Consider the following 21,744-nt stretch of genomic DNA (forward strand, 5'->3'; position numbering starts at 1 on the left):
AGTAACAAACACTATAAAGAAATACATTATCTTCTAATAGACAACATGCTCCACTAGCTTTTTATTAAACACAACCAACATTAACATTTCATCAGGAACCTAACTATGAGAAAGGAGAGGAGCTTGAGACTTTTAGGGGCAAGAACGAGTGGCAACTGAGGCTGGTAGGATTCCTTTGGCAGGTTTAAGATAGGATTGGTGACAGAACTGCTGGACAGGGAAACTCGGGTCCTCAGGCTTGTATGACAACCTTTCTCTCCAGCTGCCTAAACAATCTTCATTGTCAAGGATGCGTTGGGGTGGTGACCTCAGGAGAAATGGATGTGATGCTGCTATCTATGAAAATGCAAAAGGATACTCTGTTAAACAGGAGATAGTGTTGTGGGGCAAGGATGCTCATGAAGGACGAGAGTGTGTTGTGGGCATGGAAGCCCCAGGGAAAGACTGAGCTTCCTGTGTGTGAGGCTGGCTGAGACAACAGTAGAGTTCTATGAGAACTGTTTCAAAGACAGTTTGGTCAAGAGTTTAGATTCATTTCAAAATATAATAGCTTCTCATAGGGCAGAGTTAACCTTCAAAAGCTCACATTGCTAACTATGTGGAAAAGAGAGGGGGTCATAGTGTAGCAATAACGGAAACCAAGTGTTCAGCTTGGAGCCTCTTGCAGCTATCATGAGACATGATGCTGACTCTGATGACAGCATGCTAAGGAAGCCTAACGGAAAATGCTGGATTCCTGATGCCAGGCTCATTACATGGAGGATGGACGTTACACAGTTGAAAATGACAGGGGAAAGAATAAGGCTAAATATGTTCTCTCCAAGCACAAATATTTCACTTTGTGTTTTCATTTGCAGAACGAGATTGAAGGTAGGGATTCATGTATGTGAGGCAAGAACTTCATCTATCACTGACTGTAGTTCAGCCATTTACACATGTTTTATATTATATAAATATAGCTACTCCACTCTACCATAAGAATATTATATTTATAAATACATATGAAATTTCTTCTTTCTACAGAGGTTTTTTTTGAAAAATGTGCCTGTCTTTGTGCTCTGTGCCAATAGTATTTTCTTAGTATATAAAGAAAATCCATTATGCAAGCCTGTGTGACATTTAATATATTCATATGTGCACATGACACTGCAATTTGACAATTTCTCTTGGTATGTCAACAAAGTTTCCTTGAAAAGTCTTATTTACCTAAACAAGACTCACTATAATTGTAAATATAAATAACCCAAGTCAAGACCCATGGAGACTTAACTAAATACTAGTCTCTGGTACCAAGAACTTACTGAGCCATTGTATCGTGTTACCCTTTGCTCTTCATTCAGGATTGACTATTACTGGATCTTGCCTCATGCTCCGCTCACAGTGAGTTTAAATGACTCAGGCTCTGGCCCCCACTCACTGAAGCATTTGCTTTAGTGAACTCTCAATTTTTCTTACAGAGATTACAACTGCCTCTGAATCAAACTGTCTCCTGTAGCAATTACTGAATACACCTGGAATCCTTGAAGTTCATTAAAAATCAGTGCAGGTGGGTGCAAAAGGAGTAGAAGAAAATTACCAGACATTATCATGGTTAGCTACACCATCACACTTCTTAAGAGAAAAGCTTTGACAGGCTCGCCTGGAAGCGTCAGCCTCCAACTTCAACCATGTGGTTTTTACTCATTGCTTCTTGAACTTCTCACAGTTTGAAGCGCCAATTTGTCTTTCTTCATTGACTTAGCAAATATCTGGGTCTCTTGGGTTTTCTCTATTTTGAATGCTCTCTAGGGCCACGTTCATGTGATTAAAGCACTACCAAGCCTCAGAGGGCAAAGAAATTTTAACTGTCAAGAAAGAAATAGTGATTACACCCTGACTGTGAATCCCCAGAATTCCATAGTCAGAGGAAAGTAACACTGACAGAATTCATTATTAACAAATAGCTTATTTAATAGAATACTGAGTTGACAGAATTGCTTTCATACAACATTGAAACAATACTGTGATGGTTAGCATTATGTCAGTTTGACACTAGCTAGACCTATCTGAAAGGAGGGAACCTTACTGGAAAAAATGTCTCCATAAGCTCCAACTATAGGGCATTTTCTTAGTTAGCATTTGATGTGGAGGGTCCGGCCCATGGTGGGTGGTGCCATCCCTAGGCTGATAGTCCAGGCTTCTATTAGAAAGCAGGCTGAGCAAGCCATGAGGAACAAGGCAGTAGGCAACATTCTTCCATGGCCTCTGCATCAGTTCCTGCCTCCAGGTTCCTGTTCTCACTGTTTTTGATGATGAACTGTGATATGGAACTGTGAGTGAAGTAAACCCTTCCCTCCCCAAGTTGTTTTTGGTCATGATCTTTTATCAAAGAAACAGTAACCCTAGCTAAGACAAATACTAACTTCCTACAAATAACTGAATCTAGTGGCACTTGCCATATGTTAATTACCACCCAAATACATAGTACTGATGCAACAAATGCAAAATATGACTGGAGACTTCATGTGATCATGTGGGAGGTCATCAAGATACATAAAACCTTTACTTTTTTAAGTGTATTTTTTAAATAGTATGGGTGTTTTCCTCAATATTTTACTTTTAATCTATTTTTCTTAAAAACACACAATCCTATTAAATTCAAAGTGTTTATATTTGATGCTACAATTCATAGTTATAACAATGAATTTTGTATAATAACCAAAGTGCAAATATTTATTCATTCTACAATGAAGTTTTGAAAATTATGACTAAATTAATTCCCTTAACAAAAAAGTTATTGTAGTAAGTGAACAATACCAGACATCAGAGATTATTAGCTGTTGTTTTTTGGAAACACTATATCAATATATAATAGAACATTTTAAAGAAACATATTGGCTTACTGTTGTAAGAACTAACTTTGATGGACTGATTTGCCTATGACACTTACTATTCTAACATGATATAGGAATTATGATTCACTACTGTATCTCCATAGTGTGACTGACATCTGGTTTTGTCACCACGTAAGCTATTTGACCCGTGTATACAAAGGTCCTGCTTCATAGGTTTCTAGTAGAACTAGCAGTTTACAGAACCCTTTTCTCTTCATTCTGAGCACTTAGAGTGTCCTTTGCCCAGAAGACTGAGAAAAAGGCGTATGAGTGGAAACACAGTCCTGGCCTGCATCTACCTGCCATGCACTTCTCCTCGGTCTCTGCCATTCCACCAACTGATTATAGATGACGATGATGCACAATCACAAATGGCAGGAGCCTGGGCCTCTGCTTGACTACAAAGATGACTTCCTACCCCAAGCAGTACTGTTGAATGAGGCCAAAACAAAGCTATGACCAAGTTACAGAACTCCTTCTTGAAGCATTAGGTAATCTGACTAACATACTTGGCCTGATAGAAATATAATGCATTTTTGATTCACTTTAGACAAAAATTCATGTGTGTGTGCGTGTGTGTGTGTGTGTGTGTGTGTGTGTGTGTGTGTGTGTATGCTAGTGGCAACAAGACCAGAAGAGAGTATCAGATCCCCCGAATGAGCTATACCTTGCTATGTAAGCAGTAGGGACCTTGATTATCCTGCCTCTGTCTCCTAAAAGCTGGGATAACAGCAGTGTACCTCCATGTCTAGAAAATGTAACTTGTAAATAAGTTGTTTCTTTTATTTGTAGAGATTATAATAGGATGCAACATTTACAAAGGATGAGACCAAGACCAGCGACAGGATTAAAAGGAACACTTAAGTCACTCTCTGCAGGTGTCTGCCTGCACAGCCAATCCTCACAGTCACTGGAAGAGCTGTGGGGACTGGCGTGAGAGAGCAAACTGGAGGAGAGGGCATTTCTATGATGTGTGCTCCTCTACTCTCGGGTGCAAGTGAAGCACAGATGGTCCATCCTTTTGGTGGGTTCTTCTAGAGCATGTGCCACACGGAGGACAGAATTTGCAGTCATTTTCCTAGGAGCACAAGGTATTTTGTCATTTTCCCAAGGGCATGGTAAAATACACCCACTTTTTAAAGTGAGGGGAAGACTGAACACATGCCAGTCTTTGTGACCCTTATCCCTGCCCTCCTTATTGCTTTAGGTGGCTCTTGGTTTTGCTAGTCTATCTTACATGTAACAATGTAACATTTTCCTGCCTTTTAGCACATCCTGTTCCCTTAATAATAATATATGATATAATAATAACAAAATAAAAATAATATCCTGCAGTCTCAAAATGCCAGCCAGTGTCATCCCTTTTTCTCTTTTTGTTAGGGAACACTAGGAATATACTCTATCTCCTATCTAAAACAACAACACACCCACAGACACACACAAACATACACTCACACACTACACTCCTTGTCTTTATGTAGAGGAAGAGTTATTGACAGTCATGTAGAATAATCCAGAAAGAAGAAAGGAAGCTGAGGAGTCTCAGAGAAAACTGTGGCCTTGGCTCATATTCAGCTCCTGCCTTTAGGGTCTCATGATGTCCATATCAGTGCCTGCCCTTAGACTAAGAAGTATGTTATAGGCTAGATGTAGATTGTGTCTCTCAGGGGTTCATATATTGAAAATTTCTCCCATTGTGAAATTTAAAGAGAAGAAACTTAAATCTCTCTAAAGTTTCAACAGTGGGATTAGTTAAATGAACTAAAGTTATATGGGTAGAGACCCCATAAATAAATTATGAGTTGTTTTGTGTGAAGTGGAAGAGAGACAAGAGGATATATACACATGCGTTCTCTCCAATGTAAGGACACCATTGTCTCATGACCTTGCCAGATTATGGCCTAGACCTTCGACCAATTATTATCCAAAATAAACCTTATTTACAAGGTTCTTTGTTTCTGTAACAAAAATGTTCTAATAAAAGGCTGCTCAGGAACCTACAATAATCTTAATGATTAAGCAAAACTATACCCTTTTCATTATGATCTAAGATCTATATTGGCTGAGACAGGTTTCCACTATTGGACAACAAATGTCTGAGTACAAACATCTATCAGTACTGAATGGTCATACCCACAGCTAGCTTCCCTATTTAATAAAATAATTAATTGTATAATAAGTATGGCTAGACCACCATAGCTTTTAAAATTATTTACTTTTTTATTCCTTCATTTGTGTGTCTGTGCACATGAGTGTGTGTACACTCAACATACTTCATTACATGTGTGAAAGTCAGTAGACAACAGGCAAGAGTTGATTTTCTGCCTCTACCCTGTCAGTTGTGGGAATGGAACTCAAGTTGTGGGGTATGGTAGCAAGCATGTACACTCAACTGAGCCTTCTCAACTATCCCTGACCACTATTCACTTACTCAAACATTAGACTCTGTGCTTGTCAGCACCAAATGTTTTCTTTTCCTATTTCTCTTCAGCCAAACTGTTAAAAGACAATCCTTAATCGCAGCAGTCATTTTACGGCAGGTGGTGCCCACCTCTGCCTCTAGAACTCCAGTCCAAACAATCTGCTTAGGACTGCTGAGGAAGCAGAAGAATATGCGTGTGACTCAGCCTGGTAAGTAGGAAGGCTGTCATTGTTATTTTAACTCCTGGCAGAAGATGTGGGCAACTCTTCTTTTCCTTGTCCCCAGATAACTAAGTAGAGATCCCTCTTTAAAACCTCAGCCAGGCTTAGGTCTTGCTCAAGAAGAGCAGAGTACAATAGGTTTTGGTAAAAGTCCCGTCAGACATCCTAAAGTTACCAGTCAACTTTATTTTTAGAATGCATAATCTACCTTGAAAACTGTCTCCATAGAATGCATGAACAATCTTTGTGAGGTAGTGATCAGTGCAAGCCAAGGTACTTATTTTCAGAGAAGATGGTAAAAATACCCGGTTCTCATTCTCTTTTTGTTAGCTGTTGGCACATGTGGCCCTACTGTTTGTTTTTCTGTTGCCAAGTATTCTCGACAATATAAATAGTCATCAAGTGCAAATCCTAGTTTTAAAACTAAAAACATCCACCTCTTATATGAAACAATTTTTAAAAGATAAACTCCCTTCAATTAAGAAAAAATACAAAATTTCAGAAGGAATGTACAATCTAAGTTATGTTGAATTGTGGCAGATAGCAATATTTATCTAGGTAAAAGACTTAAAGAACAATACATGTTTTGTATTCAAATATTTTTCTCATGTCCATCTGTCTAGCTTATTCCTAACTTTTCTATGTAGATTGGGATTTTTTGCATCATAAATCAAGATTTAAGATAATAAAATCAACAATTAAGTTTTTTCAAAGTACTATAAAATCATAAAAATTAAGGCTTGAAACCAGGAAAGTTCTTGAACACTGAAAAAGCAATGGGTTCTGCTAAGACACATAAAGGAATGCTCTTAGAGCTACCAACCATTGCTGATGTGCATTGTGGGTAATGTATGGACAGAGCATCTACCATGGTTCTCAATAACCCTCGTATATCCACTTATCCTTCAACAAGTGAGAGCTCACCTGGGAGGTGGTGGCCTAGGTGGTAGTGAAACAGCTTAGAACATGGTATCACTTCTGCCATCAGAGGGAGGAGACAATGTTGAGATGATGTTGGGGGGATGTTGCAGAGGATGACAATCCTGTACCACTTTGTTGGCCATGATAGGAACGAGGAATTCAAACTACAAGGTGACTGTTGGCATATTTGGAACAGGGGAGTCATATCAATCAAAGATTTCGGTACTGACTTTCTATGTAGACAACAGATTATGGAAATGCAAGACTAATGACTTCTAATTATATAGGCAAAGCTGATGAGACTTGATAATAGTTTGGACAGTTACAAGTCCTGTAATGCTCTCCCATGGGCTTAACTAGGTCAAGTCATGTGCCGCTAAGAGGTGGTGGAAGCTAGCGGCAAAATGATTTTCAGAGTGGTTAACAGTGTACTGTAATACCCACTGAGCTTTGTAAAAAAGGGGATGCTGATTTCATAGGCATCAATAAGATGAACTTCAGGGACAAAGATTTACATTTCCCTTTAGGATTGCATAGTTAGGTTGGAAATAGTAAATTTCAAATTTCAGGCAATATAGTAATTAGCAACATTAGTAAAAAACTTAAAGGGCACTCTTTTCTAAACATTTCCACCGTGATTATCAATTCTGCATAATCCACTTGGTGCTCACATGGTACTAAAGAACACACACAAGTAGGAATGTTAGCCCACAATAGTCATTTCTGCAACATCACTGGAGGAATGTTCATGTTTCCCGAGATACTTTTTTCTCAGTTTAGATAAATATTGTCTCTTCTTGATGGTTTAACATTCGCCCCCAATAAACATAAAAGGATCCTAATGAATACTGGTGGGGTAAATTAAACTTCCATGTATGTATCAGCAAATTAGAGAATTAACTGTAATTTGAAAATGATCTTTATTAAAACTCCTCCCACGATTTTTAAGGGAATGTAAGCAATTAACAAGGACCACCCTCCCAAAATATTTTTTCTTTTAAGTATCTTAAATTTCATATGTAGTATCCATACTCCATTTGGGAATAGTCAGAACTTCATCTATGGTGAAATAAAACCTGTGTTGATTATTATATTATGAAAGAACAGTGAAAATCATGGGTCCCAGTAGATTAGCAAAATCCTTACATGCCAATTAAAAGATGTGTTTCAGGCTGGGGAAAAATGAAACATGAAAAGATTTGGCATGCTATCATATTCAGAGAATGTCAGCTCGCTTGGTCACAAATTCCAACGAGGTTTTATAAGACATACTGAAGCCATCATAGCATTGAATCTCTAAAGAGCTGAGAGATACTTAGATGCAATAATAAGCACCAGATATTAATATGTAAGGCAATAACCATGATAACAGCTGGAATGAGCCAAACCAATCTCGTGTGCCAGTGTGGATGCATAAGTACAACAGTGAGTGAAAGTGGCCTATAAAGGAACACCTGCAGGGTGACAATAGTTCTGTACATTTGGAAGGTGCCACTATGCTGCGTCTGTTTGCCATGCAGTAGAAAACACAGAGGACACTATGTACCTTTAGTCTGATACTCACTGGGAGGGAAGCGGGAACGTGAGAAGAAAGCAAAAGCTCTTTTTTCTCCTGAGATGGCTTATTCAGAAGAGTTTAAGATAGCCACAGCAAGAGGCTGTTGGATCTGTCTGTCAGATCTTAGGTATTTACCATAATGTTGAGTCTTTTGCAATGAAAGCATTATACATTTCCCCCCTCAAAAATAAAAATTAATGAGAGCAATAAAATGAACATTGTCGTGGCCAATTATAGATAGTATATTCAAAACCTTTAATACAATTTAAACTAATATTCATTTTCTGTAGTGAGAGGTCACTCCCTTGCAATCTCTGTATAATTTTATTCTGCCTTTCCTATAAAGTTTCTGGCTAAAAGGTGAAAAGTAAAAGAAAACATAGTTTCTATTTGCAAACTGAGCTAAAGTGCTCATTTATTTATTCATGCAGTTATTGGATATGTGACAGGTGCACAGATACAGTGAGATTGGGCCTGCTGTGCGTTGACTACGTTTTCAGTAAATGTCAATTTTTGTAGTGGTGTTTCATTTGTATTTTAATAAATGAAGCTTGCGTGAAGTTCAGAAAGTAAAGCAGTAGTACTGTTCAGCCTTACAGACCAGGCAGTAGTGACACATACCTTTAATCTCAGTAGCCACATTAGTTTGTCATAGAAATTGGGCAGTAGTGGTGCACACCTTTAATCTCAGCACTAGAGAGGAATATAAGATGGGAGAAGACAGCTCTAACACAGTCTCATCCTGAGGATTTGTGGAGGCAGGACTGCCCATTTTGGTCTGAGCTAGACATAAGAGCTAGTGGTTTGCTGCTTTGCTTTTCTGATTCAATATCTGTCTCTGGGTTTTTATTATTCATGCTACAACTTTTTCTTATATGAAACCAGATAGAATCTATGCAAACCTACGAGAATTCTAATTCTTGGGCATTTCTTCTCAAGCAACTGTGCCCAGGTCACCGCCAATGTTGGTTTCTTTTCTCCTACGTGTAGTTTTTGGCTTCTGCTCCCACGTGCACACTTTGGTGAACTCTGCCTCCTGTCCATTTCTCTTAGTCCCCTAATCTGTGAAGTGGAGATCACTTATTTATTACCTACCTCACAGAGCTGACATAATGCAATAAGTGCATTAATTTATGGAAAGTCATATGAAAACATGGTAAGTGCAGAGGAAATATTATTGTTATGGTTAGCCACAGCAGAAAAGAGGGGCTTAGGTCAATCCTCATTTCAAAGGAAGATTTTTTTAAAATATTTATTTTATTTATTTATCATGTATACAATATTCTGTCTGTGTGTATGCCTGCAGGCCGGAAGAGGGTACCAGACCTCTTTACAGATGGTTGTGAGCCACCATGTGGTTGCCGGGAATTGAACTCAGGACCTTTGGAAGAGCAGGCAATGCTCTTAACCACTGAGCCCTCTCTCCAGCCCCAGGAAGATTTTTTCATTTAGTCAGTCTAAATACTATGAAGTGATTTTTTAAAAAGAAACATAGTGTTTTTATTCATTATTTGGAAATTTCACATCATGTACCCTGATCACTTCCCAGTTCTCACAGGTCCATTCCCCACCCTTGTGACTTTCCCCAAAACAAATGAAGAAAAAGAAAAGAAAAAATACCAAGTCCAATTTGTGTTGCCCGTATTCTCAGCAGGGCATGGTCAGACTCACAGGGGCCAGCCCCTAAAGGAAATTGATTTCTTCCCCACCTCCACCCCTGTCAGAAGCCATCAGCTCTGAAGAGCTATATGTGAAGTGATATTTTATAATTCCTAGTCTATTAGCTGTGAAATTCAAAATGCCATTTCTTCCTTAAAAATAAACTGGCATTTAATTAAAAATAAAAAGCCTTTATGTTTAGCAAAGAAGTGAAGTGTTTTTTACAATAGTGGGTCACTCTTTTACCATAAGAGAATATGATCTTACCTGTTCAAGGAAGTTGTGAAGTAGTGATGTTTGTTGTGTTCTCAAAGGACTGATGGTATGTTCTGGCTTTTTCTCTTGAAAGAATGCAGAGAAAATTTATGAATTAATTTCTGACCGACACATGTCAACCATATCAATGTGAAACAACTCAAAACTTTCTCTTTTGAATTTGGGTAACTATGAGATTGCAAGATGGATTTCCTAAGGTCTGGTCCTCATCTGCTTAGCATTTGTGACCTGCTGGTCAACTAGCTCAGCCAATTGACGCAGAGCAGTGAGTAGGTAAACTACTGAACGCCTTTCCTACCTTTTTACATCTCAACACTTCTTAAGAGTAATATCCAAGGAAGAGTAAAATTTTAAATTGTTCTCCACTAATAAATACCAGAAGATTGTGTAACCTCCCAAAATAATATATTCATAATTATTAATTATATCCAAAAGCTTTAAAAAAGACTGGGCCTCTAGCCCAGTGTGCATTGACTTTATAAAGCACAGGATGGAGCAGGATTTTTTAACAACTAAATACATAGAGTATTTACATAAGTACATAGATACATAAAAGAACATAAATACATAAGTACATAAATTTACTTCGACATTCCAAAACCCGAAAGGCACTCTGGATTAGCAATTCTGCCAAAAAAAAAAAAAAATGCCACGGAAAGTCATATGGAATACTCCCTATTGAAGTGGTTCCTGGAAATCAACAGAATTACTGGAAGGCACCTGGCTTGTTCTCTACCTTACAGGCTGTCCAGGTGCAGCCACCCTCATCTATGGCAAGATTACACAAACCTAGAGTGTGAGTAAATCCCCTGTCAATGCAGCTCTTACACCCTTGTTTCTAAAGCTGAGTGTGCGTTTCCCCCAGGACTGATTTGTGTTCATCCCAATAGACACACCCTATTTTATTTTCAGGGATGATGATATGCTAGTGTTAAAAAAATTTGAAACCTAAATGGATAGCCTCTATATATCTTTACAATGCAGAAAAAAATTCGAACAGAAGATAAGGATGAACTGATTCTTCTTTTATCTGTTCTGGAATTTTTTGTTTAGATTCTGATGTTAGAGATCAAAGATAAGGTCTTAGTCCTGACAAATGCTCTACCACCAACATACGAACCCAGCACTTTTTGGACTTTTAATCGGTAAATTCATGTAAATGTAGGAGGAGATAAGACTTTGATTCAAAGCAATACATTTTGATTATATTTGGTGTTTCTTTTGTATTTGCTCATTTGATCTGTGGTCAGTAACAATGTGGAAGAGCAAGTATGATGGATCCTTAACATCTAAATAACTATAAAGAAAGTTTCACAGCCAAAAAGACACATGCTAGAATTTCACATTCCTGGTAATAATTCAGTAATTATTTTAGCAAAATGATTGCTGAAATCTTGCACACAACTTTTTGTTTCTTTTGAGAAATTTCTGGATTGTCTATGGACAAAAGCTGTGTGCAAATATTCTAGCAAACATTTTTGTACATCTATCTATCCATCTATGTATGCATGTATCTATCTATCTATCTATCTATCTATCTATCTATCTATCTATCCATCTACCTTCTATCTACCATTTGTCTATTTATCTATCACTCAATCTATCTGTCTGTCTGTCTATCCATCTATTCATCCACCTGTCCGTCTGTCTGTCCATCTATCTGTCCATCCATCCATCCATCCATCCATCCATCCATCCATCCATCCATCCATCCATCTATCTATCTATCTATCTATCTATCTACCTAACTACTGACCTACCTATCTACCTATCATCTATTTATCCATCTTTCATCTATCACAATCAATTGGCAGAATCACTGGAAGGAGAAATTCATACAGAGTATTATGTATAATAATTTAAGATTACTTAGAAATTAGATTATAAGCAAATGAAATCTTCTTGTTTTAATTTTGCTTGTTTTCGTTATTTTGTTCTAAAACAGGCTCTCTCTACATAGCCCTGGTCGCTTGGCTTTCCTAGAATTCACTATGTCGGGGCTGGCCTCAAATCAGTGATATGCCTACCTCTGCCTCTAGAGTGCTCGGATTAAAGGCACACGCCACTATTTCCAACTTCTAGGTTGGTTTTAGAACAAAAGTAAAATGGTAGAGGAATTCTCAGTACCCTGTTTAGATAAAGGAACCTTATATGAGTGTCAAACAAAATACTGTACTTTTTATCTTTAAATTCAGTATTTTTCTTAATGTCTGAAAGTACTACTTTTTGTACACTGTATTTACTTTCCAATAAGAACACATGTGTGTGTGTTAGAGTACATACAGTGATTGTTTTTACATACCTAGTTTTTACCCTTATGACATGGAGACGAAGAGAAATCTCTAGAGCAAATTACAGTTCATGGGACAGTTGCATCCTCGTGATGTCTCTTTCCCAAGGGCAGTGCTGCTGGTACCTAGCCATTCCCATTTATTTCCAGGTGGAGGAGGACTGCTTTCATGCTGCAGTACCAGGTCTGAGTACGTGTGAGGGACACGAAGCTCAAAATGTTTTACCATTTGGGCAATAGCAAACAGAAAATGGCATATTCACAATGTGAGCAGTATTAGCATTGACAAAGGCTATCTTCTTAGTCCTTCCAAGACTGAACTCAGCAGTTACACTTGAAAGGAAAATTTCAGTTTTAATTATATGAAAGGCCAATTTTATCCAAAAAGAAATTAGAAATCATTGGCCAAAGGGTGGGGGGATGATTAGGAAACTCAGTGCCCCCAGTCATGACAATATACTCTATAATTTGCACTTGTGTTGGAGTTTTATTATACAAAAGAAAATGAATGCCTTATTTTTAGACCTCATTTTCTGTGAGATATGTAAATGCCACTGGGACTTATTTTAAAAAGTAACTTTTGAACTATTTCATAAGGGACATCAAATTCAACGGCCAATGTTCAGTTAGTCTCCTACAGATATGTCAGCTTTTATTCCATAGCCAAAGTGAAAATTAACAAAGCTTTTATTCTTTTTTCATGGATATTTGGTAGTTTTAAGATCACATACACTCCATAGGGTGGAATTTAAAACAATATTAGCAGATATTTATCAATTTATTTTTCAGTGTTCCGAGTGCTTCATATATATATGAATTACCTTATTCTCAGCATCTCTTTTTGATTATTATATTCCCACTCTACAGATGAGAAAACAGGCCAAGGTAGGTCAAGTCAGTTCTGGGAATGCATCGAGAAAGTGGCTACCAGCTCTTAAGAGACACAGGGGAGTGGTTCTAAGTCTCCATTTTTGGTGAAGGATAATATCAAACACAAAGGCTTGCGGCTCTTTTGAGAAGTGCAATTTCACCCATGGCAGCTTCCAATTTACTAGAAATATTACCCACATTTATTGTTGAGGATCTTCAGTTTCTTGAATGAAGTGAAATCTACCCCACTGCAGCTCTGCCTCTTTGCTCTATTCTGTCTGTTGGATTTGTTCTGTCACTTTCCATGAATGCTGTTGAGGATTGCTGTGGACAAGCCCTGATAGAGTGAACTGGTTCTTCTTATGCACAAGTAGAGAAGAGGGTACATGCTTTACTTCGCATCAAATGGCCAAGGGGATACAACATTTAAGAAGGAAGCCAAGATAATTATCTAAATGAGTATCCAGATGGGGCATTCATGTCTAGAGGTGTGTATGTGTACCCATAAATGTGTACATGGGTATGCAAGAGCATGGCAGCTACTGGTCCAAGTGTCTTTCTGCATTGTATTTTTTTTTTTGAGGCAGGGTCTCCCACTAAATCCAGTGCTCACTGATTCAGCAAGACTTGCTGACAGGAAAGCCCGAGGATCCTCTTGTATCCACACATACGTACATGGTGGTGTAGCATGAATGATAAATGCCCCATATGTATTTGAACATTTAGTTACAAGCTGATAGTATTCTTTGTGGAGGTTATGGGAACCTTGGGAGGTGAAGCCTTGCTGAAGGAAGTCTCTGGGGTAAGCAATGAGGGTTTGCAGTCTAATCTCACTCCTTATTTTTTTCTCTCTCTATATGTATCTATAACTAGATATCTGTCTATAATTTATATTTATATATCTACCTATCTATATTTGTCTGTCTATAATATCTATCTATCTATCATCTATCTATCTTTCTATTTATCTATCTATCTATCAATCTGCTTCCTGTATGTAGATAAAAATGTGTTCATCCAGTTTCAGGCTCCTGATACTATACCTTCCCTGCCATTATGGATTTAGTTTTTCAATAAGACAAAATAAATCCCTTTCTTCTTAAGTTGCCTATTTTATTACATCAGATGAAAAGTGACTAATATGCCTGTCTTCTTACATGGGTGCTTGGGATTGAACTGGTTCCACAAGCTTTTGGATAAAAACTGTCCCATCTCATCCTCTTCTTCAGTTCCCTGCACTAACTGAGCAGGCTTATTTCTGCTTGAATGTACGTCATCTATAACACTGAAGCTAGAATATCATGAAAAAGTAATCCCAAGGTGAGATTTTCCCCAAAGATGTGTCTCATAAGAAAATTTCCCCTATTGAGCTAGATTGTACTACTCATTTACCTTGGAAACTCATTCCCCTCTAAGTATCATTTAGTTATTTGATTTTCTGTTTTGATACACTTTCTCAGACAAGCAAAACAGAGATGGTTGATGTTGCTGGAGAAACTAAGTGTAGTTGCTGAAAACTTATTGTAATTATAACCACTAGCATTAGGCTATTCCATCAAACGCAAAAATGAACAAAAGCCCTGTTGCCCACCCATTTACCAATCTTAAGTGGTTTTGAATAGTTCAAAACTCAGTGCACTCATCAAAAGCTAAAGATTTTAGCTATTGAGGGCTGGACTGCTGATCCACTAGGGAAAAACTCTAGTATTTCGAGTAGTTCTTAAATAGACAGGCAGCTATTAACAAGCTACTAAACCATGTGTGCTCCCTAATATGGTTAGAATCACTTATTATCTATGTATTTGTAAGTATAAGAAAGGATGCTGAACTAAAGTCATTAATGTTTGAGAAACATCTCTCATGGTTACTGTGAAAGTTGTTTTTCAAACATGGTTGTTTCAAATGGAATATAAGTCAAATATACACTTGAAAGAAATAAGAACTGTTAACAAAATTCCTATTCATAAAACATCTGGTCTTCATCTGAGCAGAGAATTAGGATACAGTGGCTAATAAGCACTGTGTGTGTCATTTTATTCTCAAACTGACACTGCAGGCTAGGGCTAAAAGCTGGGCTAAGCTGCCTTAGGGGATTTACGTTTGTCCAAAGTATCTTGACATAATATTGTACAAGGAAAGTATCAAGGATTGTAGAATTAAGGTTAATATTCAGTTCACACTCTGAGGGATAGAGAAGTCCTCCAGTCACTACTTTTCCATACACTGACCACCAGCTCTGGCTGCTCTTTTTTTTTGGTGACCTACAGGCTTTTGAAAGTACACAAGAAGCTAATCCTCGAATCTAAATTTTAGAACAATGATAAAATATCTTACTACAGGGTCAGTCACCTATTCTGTGATATTCACTCATGAGAGCCTGGGAAGACTAATCCCCCATAATACATGATCACTTTGAATGTATATGATTATGTGTTCAATGTCTACCCCACTTCATTCCAGTTAAGCTTTATACTGTAGAAAGGCAGATGCCAATGTCTTTTATATTTACTTCACTACCCTATGTGGTAGAAAATGCTTGCTCAGTTACTGTTCAACAGATGAACAATTGAAGGCTGTACTGTAAGATGTGCTTGGTGCTGTTAATTTTGAATAAATGTACTCCTGTGTCATAAGCAATAGAATCTTATACCTGGCTTAATTCCCTGATTAATAAAGATCTAAGAATGGTAGTTTAATTTTCTTAATGTGTGTGAGTAGAAATTAAATTCAGTTTTTGAAATAAAAAGACTTCAAACTGTGTTGAAACTTCAGCTGATCATTTAGTGGCTGCACATACTAAATCAAGTAGGTCTTCTAAAAGCATAGATCTTCAGTGTTGTAGTTATTAATGAGATTCTCAAAGAGTTATTGCAATGTTGAAGCAAACGCATGTGATCAGAGAAGTATTTGAGACTTGTTGAGCACTGTGAAGTATCACTATCAATCTTCAGGTTCTTTATCATCACGGTTCAACACTGCTCTGCTCTCTAATAGAGAGACAGGCATCACCTTGAGCAGAAATCCTCTGTTCAGATTTGCTGTGTTCTCTCAGCTTTAACCAAGCTCTCGTTTTACTTATAAATCTAATGCCTTCTTAGATCTTTAGGAGAGAGAAGGTCTTTGAGAAGGATTTTGCCAAAGAAGTCATTTCATTTACTGATAAGCCAGAGTTCACCTGCTGGCCGACACCTGTCAGTCAGTAGCAACATAATGGGATTTGATAAAGCAGACATTGGCTAGACCAGAGCATCAGACAATTTTGAAGTTAATACAAACAATAAAATTTCAGCTATAAATATTTATATTTCAGTAAAAAGAAACTTGAATTCAGCTGGCCAGTGCTTCAGGCTTTTTTTTTTCTTTTTACTAAGGATTGCATTTTTGATTTCATATCACCTAGAAAGGCATGCATAAAAAGAGGAGGAAACAGGAGACTAATGCCTCACACCAAAGAGAAGGTTGTGCTATAGTCATCCATCCAGAAAATTGAAATTTTGATAAATCCATTTTAATCCCCAAGAACTCAAAGCTCTAAGAGCAAAGGGTATCATCAAGTCACTGAAGTCTGAAGGAAGAGCACAGTTTCGGGTTAGTTCAGGCTACCTCAGGTCCTTATATTACATGCTGTTTAGGAGGCAGTGCATGATAACTTAAAACAGTGGGAAGAAGCATTCCCTTCCTTCTGTAACTAATCTGAAATATCTTCTTCCCTTTCCATGTTATTTTCTTAACAGTGGCAGCCAACATTTTTATCACTACAGAAATGACCTGAGATACTCATTAGAAAAAAGGAGAACCATTTGAGTGAAAATATTACTTACTGACTAAAACAATAAATCTATATAAAACCTTGTCTGACTCCCAAGTACTCTGGAAATTCTACAACAATATTCCCATATGCATTGTGCAGTAATGCTCACAGCAGTAATCTTGGAAATATTATGATGCACAAGTATGTATCAAGATTCCTCCCCCAAGGAGGTGGGGATATGGATGAGGGGTGGAGACTTGGCATAGAGATGTTAGAATCAAACAAACAAAGACTGTGGCTCCCCATAAATAGAAGACAAAGTAGGAGGTAGATTGTCTGCTGGGGAGCTCTTTTAAAATGTTTTTCACTCTTTCATTATTCTGTTCCTAGCTTTGCAGTTCCCCTCCTTTGTGCTCTTTTCACAGGGGTATTCTATTATTATACTTTGTTTAATTGGCTTATATTTAAAGTAAATAGATGTCACTGAGATGAAGGGCAATGGGAATGCAGAAAGGGGAGTATAGAAATTAACACAGGAGGCACAGAGGCAAGACAGAGATAGGGACCACAGGGGGTATGGGCAATCCTGGCTACCCAGGCGGCTTGTGTTCATGAAAGGCTTTAATCTAAAGCTCCTAGTGGCCACTTAATGTCTATAATCAAGCCATATGTGTCTACAAAAATGTATGAAAATAAGATTAAAGTCTCAGCTAAAAGGCAACAGCCAGTGAGCCAATGAGACCATAAAGATTCCAGCTGCTCTAACAACTGTTGTTCCCAAGGAGCACTGCTAGTGCTGGTGACTCCTTGCTTGGGTACCCCAGGAATCACACCAACTACCTTTGGTATTTGTAGGTCTATGAGTCTAACTCAGTGGTATGTTTTTAACCTCATAGTTATTGAATGATTTTTAGATTCCCTTCTAAGCCAATGGTTAGGCAAAAACTTTTAAAACTTCTTGACTTTTTAAAACTGTGGCCCCAAATAGATTATATTATAGTTTTGCATGTGAGTGGCCTCTCTGGGCTCCACCACCCATGTTTGACATCTCCCATCTTATTTAGAGGCCTTGAAGATCAGAAGTCTTCTTCACTCAGGGAGTGCCTCATGAAATCCATGACTTGAAGATCAATCTCACCTTTAGCAGAGGATTTTGTCTCAAGGGAGACTGTAGTAGAACTTCTGGAGGATATTGTTTAAGTTTATTAATGATTTTGTTTTTGCCATTTATATACATTTTATAATTGGATATATGTATTAACTGAAAGTCATCCAGTTTAAAGAAAATCCATGAAGCTTACTACAAGGAAAAGAGAAGCCAGAAGTCATTTGTGACCCCCTCCTGGCTCAAGTACTTTTCTCCCATATGAGGGCTGTCTCTAGTTAGCAGGAACTGAATGCTTGCCTTGCCTCTTTTTTTGTTATTATAAATATTATATTTTAATTTATTCATACAAGATTTACATTTTATTTTTAGTAGATTGGTAACATTAGATATTTATTGTTATTATTTTGAATTCTTTTTTTGTTTATTTTTTGTTTATTTATTTATTTATTTTTTTAGTTGTTGTTGCCTTGCCTCTTAAAGTATTCTTACAGTACTCTTCCTGGTTTTTTGGAGACTTATGGTAGTAACCACAGGTGCTGTGGAACACTGATGGTACAGAAGGATCCCAACCAAAGGTACAGTGTCACCCTCATTTAGGAAGGTTGTTCTCACTTCAATGAACCCAGTTTAGATTATTCATTGCAGCAATACCCAAAGGGTATGTTTCTTTAGTGATCTTGTCATATTGAAATCAATATAAACTATCACACACACACCATATACATACAAACCTCACCTCTCTCCTTCTTGTTCCTCCTCCCCTCTCTTACAATTTGTCTTGATTTGCAACCCTCCCTGTGGCCTAAGATAAAATTCATGTTTCACTCAAGTCTACAATCCCAAATGAGGTAATTTCTTAGCTTTTGTTGGTAACATAAGACTCAGATTCCACTAAAAATAGATATGAAGGGCCTGAGAATCATTAAATTCTAATGTATCTTCAAAATAAAAAACAACATTTGGGCTACAGCTTTCTACTAATAATTTGTAGAAAAACATACACAATACTCAAAGGATCCCAATTCTTATCTGTCATGTTTGTTATAAAATATGATTTCTTTTTCTTTTTTTTCTTTGTAGCTTTGGAGCCTGTCCTAGAACTATCTCTGTAGACCCAGCTGGACTCAAACTCATAGAGATCCACCTGCCTCTGCCTTCTGAGTGTTGGGATTAAAGGTGTGCGCCACCACCGCTCAGCCCTAAAATATGATTTCTTTTGAAACTTGTTCTGACATTTTCATTCCTCAAGTAAGCCAGGTTTAAGAGAACAGACATTTATCATTTATGTTTCATCATGTACTGGTCATTATAACAAAATATAAAAATTTCTAAAAATTTAAATGAGTTTTTCATTTGATTTAAAAATTTACTTTTAATAACTGCCTAGTGAATAGCAGAATACTTATCAATTGGAAATTCAAGAAATGGTATTTATAAAATTATAGGAAATTGGTAAACTCAGTCTTAATAGAGCCAGGGAAAATTTTTGGTTCTCAGTTTCATAGAGAAATGTGCAAATGCAAAGTTATTTCTCTCAAGAAATGAATAAAATTGTTTTCTTTCACAAATAAATATTAAATAAAAATATTTTAAGATGTTTTTGTAGTAAGTCATTTTAAAAATCACTAAAGATTTTCATCTTCTTGACTGAACTGGAAACCTATATTGAAATAACAGCTAGAGCAATAACTAGAAAATTTACATTTTTGTCTCTCTCAAAATAGTTGATCATGTGGTCATGGGACAAGAGAGAATAATAAAGGATAAATACCATCAAAACACATTATGCACATGCATGAAAATGCCATAGTGAATCACATTATACAATAATTAATATAGGGTAATAAAATGATCATTTTCCATATTAGCTATCATCCAATAGACTCTTCCATGAAATGAAACTCAACTCATGAACATGCACCCATCACAGCCCCCTCTATTTGGCAGTCATCGTGTAAGGGCTCACAATTCCAATCAGCTCAGTGGTCTTCCAGTTCCTCAGTCAACTCACACGGAATGTCTCTTCCTCCTGTGATGTGAGCTGGTAGGCTCTGGGGTTGGTTACCTTACCTATTGTAATCTTTGCTTTTCCCTCATAATTTCTCCTTCTTAAAGTGTAGCATCTTAAATTAATTTTCTCACATTCGCACCATTCTTGCCAGTGATGTGTTACCTCTGGAAGCTTCTTTTAGAAGTGTCAGACAGCTATGCCTCACAAGACACTAACATTATACTTTGCTCATCTTAGGACTATAACTTTGCTGGTGACCATGAGGTTTCAGTGGTGATGAATGTAGCAGTTACAGGCTCCAATAAAATTCCATCACCTTTCTGAATACTCCATGGAGTGGGGAACCAACATAGCCAATGCAAGAGATTGTATGGCAGAGTGTAGACAAATCTTTGCCTCCACCTAGACCCCTATATAGCAAGCTACATCATTTCATTGTCTCATTATTTCCACACAATAAACGGTGGATAATAACTATCTTCCTGTAAAGTGGCTTAAAAGGCTAAGGAGAGATTAGGTAAAGTGTTTTTCACAAGGTTTGATTACCTTTCTATGTATCAGTTCCCTATTATCTACCTATTCATACATTCAGTGATTTTCATAAGGAATGAGTACTATTACACCACTGAATGAATTGTGTGACATTGGAATATTCAAATATTGAACAAAGGGTTCTGCACTTAACAATTGTTGCATAACACTTTTCAAACGTGGGTAGGCACCATAAGCAATTAGAATTATGGCTTAAAAATTCAGAATTTGAGTTCTAGTCAAGAGAACAATTGTAGAAATTTGAATGATTTCATGAATCTACAGTTTTCATAAGTATCAGCATGACAATAAACATATGATCCATGGAACACACTTTGAAAAATAACTGCTCTATAGCATTTGATTAACTCTATTGGTATAAAATCTTGACCATTTTGTTTGTCATTATATCTGTTTACAAAACAAGACATTGCCTTCAAGATGGTAGTGAAGTGATAGCTGTTAGTTTAAAGGTTTACTTCCTGTTTTTAACTCTCTATGTCTAAAATTCAATATATGTTTTTAAAGCCCAAATACCTTTTCTTCCAAGTAATTTATGATTTTTTTCTTCTTAAAATTGCTGTTTTTAATTTTTGTGTTGTGATGTTTTTTGGCATAATTTAATGAAAACTGAATTCATGTCCACCCAACATGACCTTAATTGTATAAAAGTTTCCTGGGTCCCATCATACATTACCTGGAAACAATGCACCTCTATTTAAAAGCACTTGGGCTAAATAAAGTGTTATTTGTTATAAACCATTTGTAATAAAAAATGTGCCTGTACTCTTTAGATCCACAGGTCTAAAACAGAGCCACTGTACAACGGAAAATTGACCTTTATAGATCTATTTATGAGTTTTCAAGCAGCTTTGATTGCTTATTCTGTAGGAGGGCTGGAGAGAGAAGTTCTTTTCAAAATTGAGTTGGAAAATTATAATAAGCAGGGTTCTTATTGTGTCAAAATAAAAAAAGTTTCTACTTTGTATAACAAGGACTCTAGAAAACATATAAAACAAAACTTTATTTTATGTGTGTGTGTGTGTGTGTGTGTGTGTGTGCCACAGTATGTGTGTGGAGATCAGAGAATGATTTCTGAGAACTGAGTTCTCACCTTTCACTATGTTTGTCTTAGGGATCAAATTCAAGTTGTCAAAATTGGTAGCAAGCACCTTGCTGTGTTAGGCCTTCTCTCCATTCCCCAAAATAAGAACTTTAGATAGTACAGATTCCACTCCAAGGTTGAATTTAGC

General features: G+C 37.1%; 1 protein-coding gene across 12 annotated transcripts in view; it reads right to left on the minus strand.

Moving 5' to 3' along the window:
- The window catches only part of Map2 (microtubule associated protein 2), a 269,160-nt gene that overhangs the window by 77,656 nt on the left and 169,760 nt on the right, over positions 1-21,744 (minus strand). For 11 of the 12 annotated variants that reach the window (XM_026786324.1, XM_005361447.3, XM_026786327.1 and 8 more), the window contains one exon: positions 9,922-9,995. The exons of the other annotated variant lie outside the window; for it this stretch is intronic. The gene's annotated coding sequence lies outside the window, so the exon portion shown is untranslated. The remainder of the gene's footprint in view (positions 1-9,921; positions 9,996-21,744) is intronic. 12 annotated transcript variants of the gene reach the window in all.

Source organism: Microtus ochrogaster, linkage group LG4 (genome assembly GCF_000317375.1).
Source record: "Microtus ochrogaster isolate Prairie Vole_2 linkage group LG4, MicOch1.0, whole genome shotgun sequence".
Lineage (NCBI taxonomy): Eukaryota > Metazoa > Chordata > Mammalia > Rodentia > Cricetidae > Microtus > Microtus ochrogaster.